Below are 12,300 nucleotides of genomic sequence, written 5' to 3'. Positions count from 1 at the left end.
TTCTCTCAATAGATACTGCAAGACAGGAGTAAGCTAGTAGAAGTGAAAACTGAAAAAGCTGCACTCAGACCAAACATGCTAGGGGCTGCCATAGCTGTCATAAGGAGACATAGGAGACTTGCTGAGGGTGGTGACAATGGAAATGCTGCCAGACAACCCACAGTGAGGAGACGGAAAAGAGTGTACAGGCCCAGGGTCACCTACCAGGGGTTACATGAGCTGGAGATAGTGGAGCGCTATAGAGTGGACAGAGACCTCCTGCAGCAAATTGTTGAGCTGTGCAGGCCATGCCTCACACACAGAGCCAACAGAGCGGAACCCATCCCAGTGGAAACCAAGGTATGTGTTGGCCTAAGAATACTAGTAACAGGTACCTTCCAGAGACCAACTGGTGATATGATGGGGATATCACAGGCATCAGCCTCCAGGGTACTGCACCATTTCCTGGATGCCATGTCAGCACATGTAGGTGATCATGTATATTTCCCCAATGCCCGTGAGGTATTGGCCGGCAATATGCGTCTCTTCCAGCAAATAGCGAAATACCCTGAGGTAGTGGGTGCAATAGACTGCACGCACATATGCATCAAAGCACCAGCCGGTGAGCAGGGTAGGGCCTACATAAACTGCAAGAGCTTCCCCTCCATCAACTGCCAAGTTGTGTGTGATGCCCAGGGCATAATAATGAATGTGTGTGCTGGCTGCCCTGGGAGCTACCATGATTCCCATATCTGGCATTTGACAGCTGTACCAGACATTTGCCAATGGGGACATCCCACATGGACACCTAGTGGGGGATGCAGGTTATGCACTGGAGCCATGACTGATGACACCCATCAGAAATGCACACACACCTGAACAGGACACCATAATGAGGCACACGCACAAACACGTAATGTAATAGGCGTGTATTTGAACTGCTCAAGTCATGGTTCCGGTGTCTGGACACATCTGGTGGAGCCTTGCAGTACTCACCAACTACATGTACCCAAATTGTCATGGTATGTGCTATGCTACATAATATGATCCTGTGAAAACAGCTGCAGCAGGACCAGCATAGGGCCGGGCCAAACAACCCCCCACCATTGCCAAGGCCATCACAGGCAGAGCGTGACTCGGAGGAGGAACAACCTGAGCCTGCCCCAGTAGGCAGAAGGAGGCGTGCTCTGTATGCACTGGCCTCGTCAAAGAGGCAACTCATAGCACATACACTGGCTCAGTAGGAACCCTGGGAATGATACCCCTCTCTGACTCACTCATATAGTAACAGGGATGCCTAAAATGACATAACCTGCTCTCAAACATGTACAGGGAGTGTAGTATGTGCATCTGACAGAGGCAGCCCTGCAGCCCCACCTGAGGCATGACTGCCATGTGTTAAGCAATGTAACACCATCTAGTATATGCAAACATGAAGACCCAACCTAACATCTCACCCTCACCAAGCATGATGCCACACTATGAAGACAACAAGATCAAGTACAATAATTGGCTGAGGTATTGCTGTTAGCAAGGGGGAACACATGGCTGACAGCCTGGGCTGACATGCTGAGCAAGACATGATGCCCCACCTGCTAGGGATGGCACGCACCCAGCACACCTGGCTGTGTAGATACTGGCAAAGGCTGCTGTTACCCCCACTGTACCTGGAATAGGTAAGTCTGGAAACACAAACCCACCAACATAGGTAGCACAAGGGATAATAACCTGGACGTAATGCTACCCAATGCCAGAAGTCTAACCTGCAAGGTGCATGCAGACCAAACCCACCACAGCATGGAGAATGGTAATATGTGTTCTGTAACAGAAACCTGGGCAAGGCCCAGAAGAGCACCTAATACTACCAGGTTATGCCTCATACCATGCTCTACAGCTCCAAAACATGGAACACATGACAATAGGAGTGTGGCTACCAGTAATTATCAAGAATAACCACACCCCCAGGTTGGTACCACAGCAAGAAGCAGCATGGACTATCCACGGGCGAGTAACACTGTCTCAAACTGTGTACCTGTTTGAAGCTTGCTACAGACCCCACACACAAACCCAAGTACCCCAGCCAGCCTTCCTGAAGACACTTCAGAGTATGAATGTCCCAGCAAATACCAAACAAGGCGCACACAAAGTATGACATAGGTGGCAATCCATTATGTATGGAAGAAGTAGTCATGGACCTAGGGACACAAGTGGACGGTAACCTGTCATGTGACGCACACATTGCCAAGGTGGCCAGGAAGACCTGCTATACTGCCAACCTTAATATGAAAGGATGCACATGTAGAGCTACAGTGGTCACTGTGTCAGATTGTTGAGCTGTGCAGGCCATGCCTCACACACAGAGCCAACAGAGCGGAACCCATCCCAGTGGAAACCAAGGTATGTGTTGGCCTAAGAATACTAGTAACAGGTACCTTCCAGAGACCAACTGGTGATATGATGGGGATATCACAGGCATCAGCCTCCAGGGTACTGCACCATTTCCTGGATGCCATGTCAGCACATGTAGGTGATCATGTATATTTCCCCAATGCCCGTGAGGTATTGGCCGGCAATATGCGTCTCTTCCAGCAAATAGCGAAATACCCTGAGGTAGTGGGTGCAATAGACTGCACGCACATATGCATCAAAGCACCAGCCGGTGAGCAGGGTAGGGCCTACATAAACTGCAAGAGCTTCCCCTCCATCAACTGCCAAGTTGTGTGTGATGCCCAGGGCATAATAATGAATGTGTGTGCTGGCTGCCCTGGGAGCTACCATGATTCCCATATCTGGCATTTGACGCAGCTGTACCAGACATTTGCCAATGGGGACATCCCACATGGACACCTAGTGGGGGATGCAGGTTATGCACTGGAGCCATGACTGATGACACCCATCAGAAATGCACACACACCTGAACAGGACACCATAATGAGGCACACGCACAAACACGTAATGTAATAGAGCGTGTATTTGAACTGCTCAAGTCATGGTTCCGGTGTCTGGACACATCTGGTGGAGCCTTGCAGTACTCACCAACTACATGTACCCAAATTGTCATGGTATGTGCTATGCTACATAATATGATCCTGTGAAAACAGCTGCAGCAGGACCAGCATAGGGCCGGGCCAAACAACCCCCCACCATTGCCAAGGCCATCACAGGCAGAGCGTGACTCGGAGGAGGAACAACCTGAGCCTGCCCCAGTAGGCAGAAGGAGGCGTGCTCTGTATGCACTGGCCTCGTCAAAGAGGCAACTCATAGCACATACACTGGCTCAGTAGGAACCCTGGGAATGATACCCCTCTCTGACTCACTCATATAGTAACAGGGATGCCTAAAATGACATAACCTGCTCTCAAACATGTACAGGGAGTGTAGTATGTGCATCTGACAGAGGCAGCCCTGCAGCCCCACCTGAGGCAAGACTGCCATGTGTTAAGCAATGTAACACCATCTAGTATATGCAAACATGAAGACCCAACCTAACATCTCACCCTCACCAAGCATGATGCCACACTATGAAGACAACAAGATCAAGTACAATAATTGGCTGAGGTATTGCTGTTAGCAAGGGGGAACACATGGCTGACAGCCTGGGCTGACATGCTGAGCAAGACATGATGCCCCACCTGCTAGGGATGGCACGCACCCAGCATACCTGGCTGTGTAGATACTGGCAAAGGCTGCTGTTACCCCCACTGTACCTGGAATAGGTAAGTCTGGAAACACAAACCCACCAACATAGGTAGCACAAGGGATAATAACCTGGACGTAATGCTACCCAATGCCAGAAGTCTAACCTGCAAGGTGCATGCAGACCAAACCCACCACAGCATGGAGAATGGTAATATGTGTTCTGTAACAGAAACCTGGGCAAGGCCCAGAAGAGCACCCTAATACTACCAGGTTATGCCTCATACCATGCTCTACAGCTCCAAAACATGGAACACATGACAATAGGAGTGTGGCTACCAGTAATTATCAAGAATAACCACACCCCAGGTTGGTACCACAGCAAGAAGCAGCATGGACTATCCACGGGCGAGTAACACTGTCTCAAACTGTGTACCTGTTTGAAGCTTGCTACAGACCCCACACACAAACCCAAGTACCCCAGCCAGCCTTCCTGAAGACACTTCAGAGTATGAATGTCCCAGCAAATACCAAACAAGGCGCACACAAAGTATGACATAGGTGGCAATCCATTATGTATGGAAGAAGTAGTCATGGACCTAGGGACACAAGTGGACGGTAACCTGTCATGTGACGCACACATTGCCAAGGTGGCCAGGAAGACCTGCTATACTGCCAACCTTAATATGAAAGGATGCACATGTAGAGCTACAGTGGTCACTGTGTCCCCATACCCTTCCCTTATCAGGCCCATACGTGACAACTATACCCCAATCCGCATGTACCTTACCTTACACATGCAGCATTCAGAAAGACCCCAAATGTACCCCACCAACAGGATAAAGGGTCCAAACATTGGACATCTGCAGCCTGGCTGAAGAAACCACAGCCCAATTCAGAAGCATATTGCACAGTCAGAGGTGATGTATGCCTGATGTGCAAGGCCATGCCCAATCCAGAATGAATGGACATGCACCATTGCAGAAACCCCAAATCCAGCAGACACACCACAGTGAGATATCTAAACCTCTACACATAGATTAATAGGATGTGCTGGAGGGATACATCCATAACCCAGAGGCTCTGGACACTCTGGAACAGAATCCCAGTCCATGATAGGCTGATCTCCACACACAAACTCAACAAGAGAAATCCGTTGAAGTGCATGGGAGATAGCAGGTGTACACTGGGGGCCATCCCTGTGTCACATCTAGGAAAGTAAACCCTACGTGGGCATGATATGCACATTGCAAGGGGTGTTGAAACCCACACACAGTCTGTCCATGCTCAAACAAAGCCAGGGCAAATAGCCTAGTATGAACCTATGAACCTATGATGATACAAATTGTGCAGGACACAAAGGATTGTTACACAGCTGTTCTACCTGATGGTAGGAACCATGGTGGTAATCCACAGATATGCTCTGCAGCACTCTAATATCACAAACAATACACCAAACCCACACACACTGCCAACATCCTACCTAACAGATTCTTTGCAAACTCCCCACCAGCACCTAACTGCCAAATATCTATCCCAGGAGAGTGCTGGCCCCCCGACATTGCAGATACTGAGGTAACAGCCAGCATCCACAAAGCACAGCACACAGCATCAATGGTACCAGATGGTGTCCTGGGTTGTGTCCAACAAGTACTGTAAGAAGAATGGAACAGCAAATAGCATTACTGTGCACTATCAGTCCTACCACAGGATATGTACCCAAAGAGCGGTGTACAGCAACAGTGGTCCCACACCTGCCTGAATGGATACTGCAAACTATCACCCCTCAACCCCAAATATCTAGGTTGGCAAAGTAATGTAGAGGATGATCATGGATCCCATGAATAACGAGATTGGGTACCTACAGACATTGGACCCTACCCAGTGTGGCTATCATAGGGCAGATCCTGACCCGTACACATGTCTGACTCATGTGAAACGTGCACCAAGGCCATTGATGTGGGGAATGTCGATCACACAGCCTATCTGGACCTTGCTAAACCCTTCCATAAAATACCCTAGTTGGCGGTACAGATAAGCTCACCAGCCTAACTATAAACCCCTATGCAAGTAGATGGGTTGCAAACCAGCTCAAGAACAGAACTGACCTGGCAGACATGCTGTAGCCATGGCAGACTGCAAACCAGGTACAACTGGCATCCCACAAAGCATGGTCCTGGGAACCCTCTTGTATGCTATATATGTCACATAGGTACAGGCCAACATGGAAGGACTCTGTCTGAACAGGTTTGCAGAGGATGACAAACTGGCCACCATATCAGACCCTCCAGCTGACACAAGCAACCTACAAAAGGCACACATAGAAACACAAAAGTGGTGCCACAGCCATGTCAACAAGCTAAATGCAGAATAGGGTATAGTCAACTCCTGTGGAAACACAGTACATGACCAGAAATTACCACATAGGTGTTAACCCAGTAAGTACATCAGGAGCAATAAGAGACCTGGGGACACAAGGTGATAGATATCCTGTATGTGACAACCATGTGTCTGTAGTGGTTACAGAAACATACCATATACCCACCTAATCATGAAGGTAAGCACAGCTTGGTTAGGGTAGGTCAATGTGCCTCTCCAGTCATCCATCAGCAGCCTCACAATTGTGTACAATGGCCCTTCAGGGATGTACTGTAGCAGACACCTGCAGCAACTGGAATGACCACACAAATACCCCACCAGGAGGATTGCAGAGCTGTAACAGATGCCATGTGTCACCTGAGTAAAGTAACTGCAGCTCCACACAGTGCCATATGGCCTGGCTGGAGGTGAGATGTGCCTGATGTATAGAGCCATGACCAACCTGGTATCAATGGACATTTGGCACCATGTAAACACTGAATGCTGGTGACCTATGCAGCTGACAGGCCTGAACCCCAGCACAGACATAAACAGGACATGCTGTACTGATTGGTCCACAACCCAGAAGCTCACTCCACTCATGACTAAACTCCCACTACAGGATATCCAGGGAGTCCCTCAGTGACTGTCATCCAGAGGAATCATGATGACTGGATGGAAGATGGCAGATGTACCCTGGATATCACCTGTATGTCATGGGTAGACAGAGGCACAGCACACTAACCATGACATATGTCATGGCAAACACCAGTAAATGTGTGTTGAAGGACAAACACTCTCTGACTAGCATTACAAATGGACTAGGGCACATGGCTATTGTTTGTCACTGTCCACACAAGTTGTGGAATACATTAACAATGTCGGACAATCATGTACTAAGCTGTCCATATCTGAACAAAATGCAACATGGTCATATCTGCACAACTGGCCCTCAACCAGTCTGGTGTGCTCACTATAAACATTATAAGCAGTGATAGGACTGAAACCAATTATACTATCCACCACAGTGAAAGTTTTGCACCAGTACACTATACAACAATACCACTGTTTGGTCAACAGGAAAGGATGATGACAACTGTATGCAAACTATCCCATGGCGACCCTGCAGGCACAGCATAATGCCTGTTAGGTTATGACACACAGCAGTTGGGCAGTAAGAACACTACCTGACGTCCAACACTCAACTGTACATGTGATATATAGATGGCATCCACACACAAACAGAAATGTGGTGGTCCACAGATCCAAACATAAGGAAAGGTCACACTGGGCATGCTCGCACACTTAGATAAATGAGATGTGGCAGTCATGAAGCCATACAAACTGTGAACTGGGCATGCTCACACACTTAGGCCATGTCACAGTTCAGCAGTTGCACACACATATCTGACATTTCTATATGTTAACACAGGAACCTCCCACAATACAGACATCTGCCCAGTGCACACAGTGAAGTTACAACAGAGACATAAGTAAAGTACTGGATCCCACTCATATGCATACATCTCCCACAGTGCACACGTTGTTTATAGAGATAGGGAAGGCTATGACAATAAAGACCCACAAACAGTATATGAGTGACAGATACGTGCATCTGACAGGTAAACATATGGCTGTAGAGTGCAATACCTGACTGTTGTCCCTAGGGAATACAGAAGGCTATCCACAGTGTATTTGGCGTCTGCCTCCACAGTACAGTAGGCCACTGTGCCTGTGCAAAGTTAATGCATAGATATGCTCTCCCCCTTACTGATGGATAGTAACAGATGTACATACCTCTTCATCCATAATGATGTCAGCACACTATACATATGTCAGGAGCAGAAGTTATACCCAATAATGTAAATAGCGTGCTCCACTACTGCGTCTCTAACAAGTGTCATAACATAGTTAGGTAGGGGTTTGAATCCTGCAAGTGCCCAGTGTGTGTGTGACTGTGTATGGGGGAGTTGTGTGTGCGATTCCATGTGTATGAGAAATGTCCCTTTTGGCAACTATTACTACACAAAACATGCTGCATATTCCACTGTCTAAACACTGATGATGTCAGCACCCTATAAGTACAGCAGGAGAAAGCAATCCCCCTAGTAATACAAATAGCGTGCTCCGCTAATCCGTCTCTCACTAGTGTCATAACATAGTTAGGTAGGGGTTTGTATCCTGCAAGTGCCCAGTGTGTATGTGACTGTGTATGGGACAGTAGTGTGTGCAATTCCATGTGTATGAGAAATGTCCCTTGTGGCAACTATTACTACACAAAACATGCTGCATATTCCACTGTCTAAACACTGATGATGTCAGCACCCTATAAGTACAGCAGGAGAAAGCAATCCCCCCAGTAATGCAAATAGCATGCTCTGCTAATGCGACTCTAACAAGTGATCTAACATAGTTAGGTAGGGGTTTGTATCCTACAAATGCCATGTGTAATTTTGTCACACAGTTTGTCCATGTGTGTGGGGTGTTGTTCCCAATATTGCACGACATACATTATATCAGTAATGTCAATGCACACATGATGTATGTGTGTGCCACCTACACATATGTACCTGTGAACTGCAAGAGTTCCCATGTCCGAAGCCTGCCTCATGTGAATACATGGAATATGCATCAGACAACTGTATGACTGGGGTGTTCTGTGCATGGGCTGCATGTGGTATGTGACTATACAGTGTGGGTTGTAGATGGTGTCATCCCACCAGCGAGGGATACATGCTTGGTCTGGAGCATATAGTCCACATGTTGGTAATGAACAGGTGCAGCATGTTGTCACCACTTGTGGGAGTGGTAACAAGTTGTTCCATAGCAATGCAGGGAATGAATGATAAGACACCTTCAGATAGGGTCTTGCAGCTAGAATAATGCTCACACTGTATGTTTGGGTAGTTGCAGTACAACCATATAATGGTGTGTGTAGAGACCATCATATTCCCAGTGTTGTCAGGAAGGCCAAGTGGGTTTCCTGGGTATGGGAGTGTGGTGTGTGCCAGGCTATGAACCTGAAGGCAGTCTAACCCACTGTGTGTTGTACATGGAGAGGCTCTGATGCTTTGTGCAGTGCCACCAACCTGGGGGTGTGTGTATCTGAGGTGCCTTTGGATACATCCCCCCTGTTCTGTTTTGGTGCATGTGTAGGGGATGACAAGCATGGTATCAGGAATGACCTGGCACTGATGGTGTGCACCTGGGAGCCTTGTACCAGGAGTCTGTTACTGCATGGATATTGCTGTACCCCATGCTAAGGACAGTTTCCAGTGCATGCATATTGAGGTTTACACTGCTGCTGTTGAGAAGCATTGCTATTAGTGTCCCATCCCGTGTGATACCTGTGTAGGTGGCTATGTAATGTCAGCCTTGCATACAAAGGCAGTATGTGTGTAGCAACAGCCTCTGCCAATATACAATGGCCCATGGGTGACAGGTGAAAGCTGTCCCAAGCAAAGCAATGTGGCATGTCCAGCATGTAATCCCACACTGACAGGCATTGGATCCCCTTTGGATGTCACTGAAAGATATGTTAAGTGCAGAAACCGATGATCCTGTCTACATATTGTGGCAGCATTCATGGTGAGGGTGAGATGCTACCCAAAGCCAGGGTCATACCAGCCTGTGCCACAACCTCAGAGAGCCCCTCCATGCCCCCTAACATGTAGTCCAGGGAGGTGCATCAGAGGTCATACACACTGGCACAGACAATGACTGAGTCATACTGCTACATGCCTTGGAGTGACTGCTTTGCTTGTATGTGGTGGATCATAGTGCCCGACGGGCAGCTCAGCGTGACTGTCACCTTGTTCAGCCTGGGAGCAGGACCACCGTGTACGTGTCAATAAAGGTATGTCATACAACCGTAGCAAGTATGTTGTCTAGCCGTATGGCCTGACACTGTTTGGCACACAGGCTTTGTGAGCTATGTGTTGCATGTGCTCTACTCTGGCATAATGTTTGCTTGTGTGTCTGCTTTGCAGGTGTCAGCTGCTCAGGCAGGATGCTATTCTGAGAGCCCAATAATGTACCTGTGTGTGTCTGTGTTTGGATTGTGGTCATGGCAGGTCTATGGGAGACTGGTACTGTATTCACTGTAGTATCCCACTCCACCTGACAGGGAATGCCAGTGCTGTGTAAACAGAGCTTAGCCCCCAGTTTGGCTATGTGGTTGCATCTCTTACATGTGTTGTACATGTATGGGAAGGGGAGAGGGTTGTCTGTGTACATGAGGCAACTGTAACATTGCCACATGACTCACAGATTCACCAACTGGACCTGAGAGTAGATCGACAGGTCTACACATGTTTGTACATGCTACCATAGCATTGTGACTCCCATACTAAGTAACGACACATAGGGCCAATGGGGAACAAGGTACTCAAGGTGACTATGTGAGGGTGTAGTGCTCCTGAATTGTTAGTGCTGGCATATATGAATGCTGTCTTGAGCAAATGTGAGGTAAGTCATATGCAATGTGTTACAGGCAGGCTAGATGCAAACAGGACAAACAATGATGCACTGTCAAGTGACACATGGACATCAGTACAGTAAGCAACACAGATGTCACTAGGGATCCACAGAGGCACTGTATATCTGCACCGCAGGTGGAATCAGTGTTTCAGGAACATAACAGGCAAACATGCATACAAACAAAGCTACAGTCAGCAGGCCTGTATGTAGACTATGCTACAACAAACAAGGTGTACGACTTCCAGTATGTAACAGTGCATATATGCAGGCACTCTAAGCCAGTACCCAGACATTCCCAGGTCAGACGGGCTGGGTCCAGCCGCACCTCCCACAAGTGTATAGACCACGTACCTTTGTAATGTTGAATAACTGGCCTGATACCCAAGTGCTCATACCTGTAATAATACACATGTCAAATAACAGACACTGAGCCCTCACTCAGCAGTTCCAGACGTAGTATGATGTATGCTACCTGTCCTGGCACCACAGTATCTTTGACATCTATAGATACTCTTCCTCCTGTCATAGTTAGTTCTGTGTTTTGGTGCTGTTATGCATGGTATGAGGTGTGACCTTGTAGTGCTAGTGTGCTCTTGTGAGCCCTGAACCTTCTGTGTAGTACTGCACAGATATCAACATCCTGAATCATCTGCATTGCAGAGTCGTTGGTGGAGAGCATGCAACTCGCAGTTCACATGGCCATCATTGAGTATCAATATGTAAATTGTTGTATCCCCTGCGCTACCAATGTAGGTGGCCATCCCTTCACAGCCTCACCACCAGTATCCAAAGATGTGCAGACAAAACACTGTGGTAATTAGTATGGGTGTACAAAACAATACAATGACATTCATACTGTAACTGCATCAGGCATGCTGGTATCTACCCACAATGCTATAATTACACTGTACTGTTGTCAACATCATACTATTACAATACGTCTATGTAGTCACCCTGTGCATCAGCACCATGTTAACCTGTTCCTGCACCAATTTTACAGATTGCAGGAGGTGGCACAGTTTCATCATATGCACAGGGTGTATTCCTGGTATGCCTGAGTCTGCCACTGATACAACCAATTGACATGTCTGTGTGTGTGTGTGTTGGTGAGGGACAGCAGTACAAGATGGGGCAATGTTGATGTAATGTGTGAATGTATGCGGTAGCCCTAGGTGTTATCACCTTGCATGTGTGTATGAATGCACACAGTCCCACCTCATGGCTGCCATATACAGGTGTTTGTGGACAGCCACAGACTGTACCTGCCAGGACATACAGATCACTGTCTGTGGCCACGGACATGGTACCTGTGCCTGGCAGGGGTGCTACGGACCATATCAGGTACCAATCCAGACTGGGTACTGTCATCAGAAGCAGGTGTTCATTGACTGGAGACAGGTCCCTGTTGGGACTCTTCAGCATCACGAGCACGTAGTCTCCTGGGGCGGTCCGATGACAGCACAGACCCAGCATTACTGGGGCTGCTGCTGGCATATTGTGAGTGGCCGTGGCCCTGTTGTCGTCTGCGATGGCTGCCAGCTGCTGCTGTTGCTGGCATACGGCCACGTCGATGCCTCAACCATCCACCATTGCCCTGACTCATGGACATATAGTTGTGGAATAGATCTACTGTGTCCCCCCAATATCTGTCAATGACCTCGGTGAAGTTGCGGATGGCAGCCACAACATCACGCATACTGTCACTCATGGCTGTGTGACATGCTCTCAGCTCCCTCAGACCCTGTCTGGTGTACCGTTCCATACGTGACTGTGCCTGCATTACAGCCCAAAACATAGCTGGGGTTGAAAGACCTCTGTGGGCACGTCTGACAAGAGCGGTACACCCAC

This window comes from Protopterus annectens, chromosome 1.part0 (assembly GCF_019279795.1).
Source record: "Protopterus annectens isolate FY-2018-M chromosome 1.part0, PAN1.0, whole genome shotgun sequence".
NCBI classification, from domain to species: domain Eukaryota; kingdom Metazoa; phylum Chordata; order Ceratodontiformes; family Protopteridae; genus Protopterus; species Protopterus annectens.
This window is presented reverse-complemented; position numbering follows the sequence as displayed.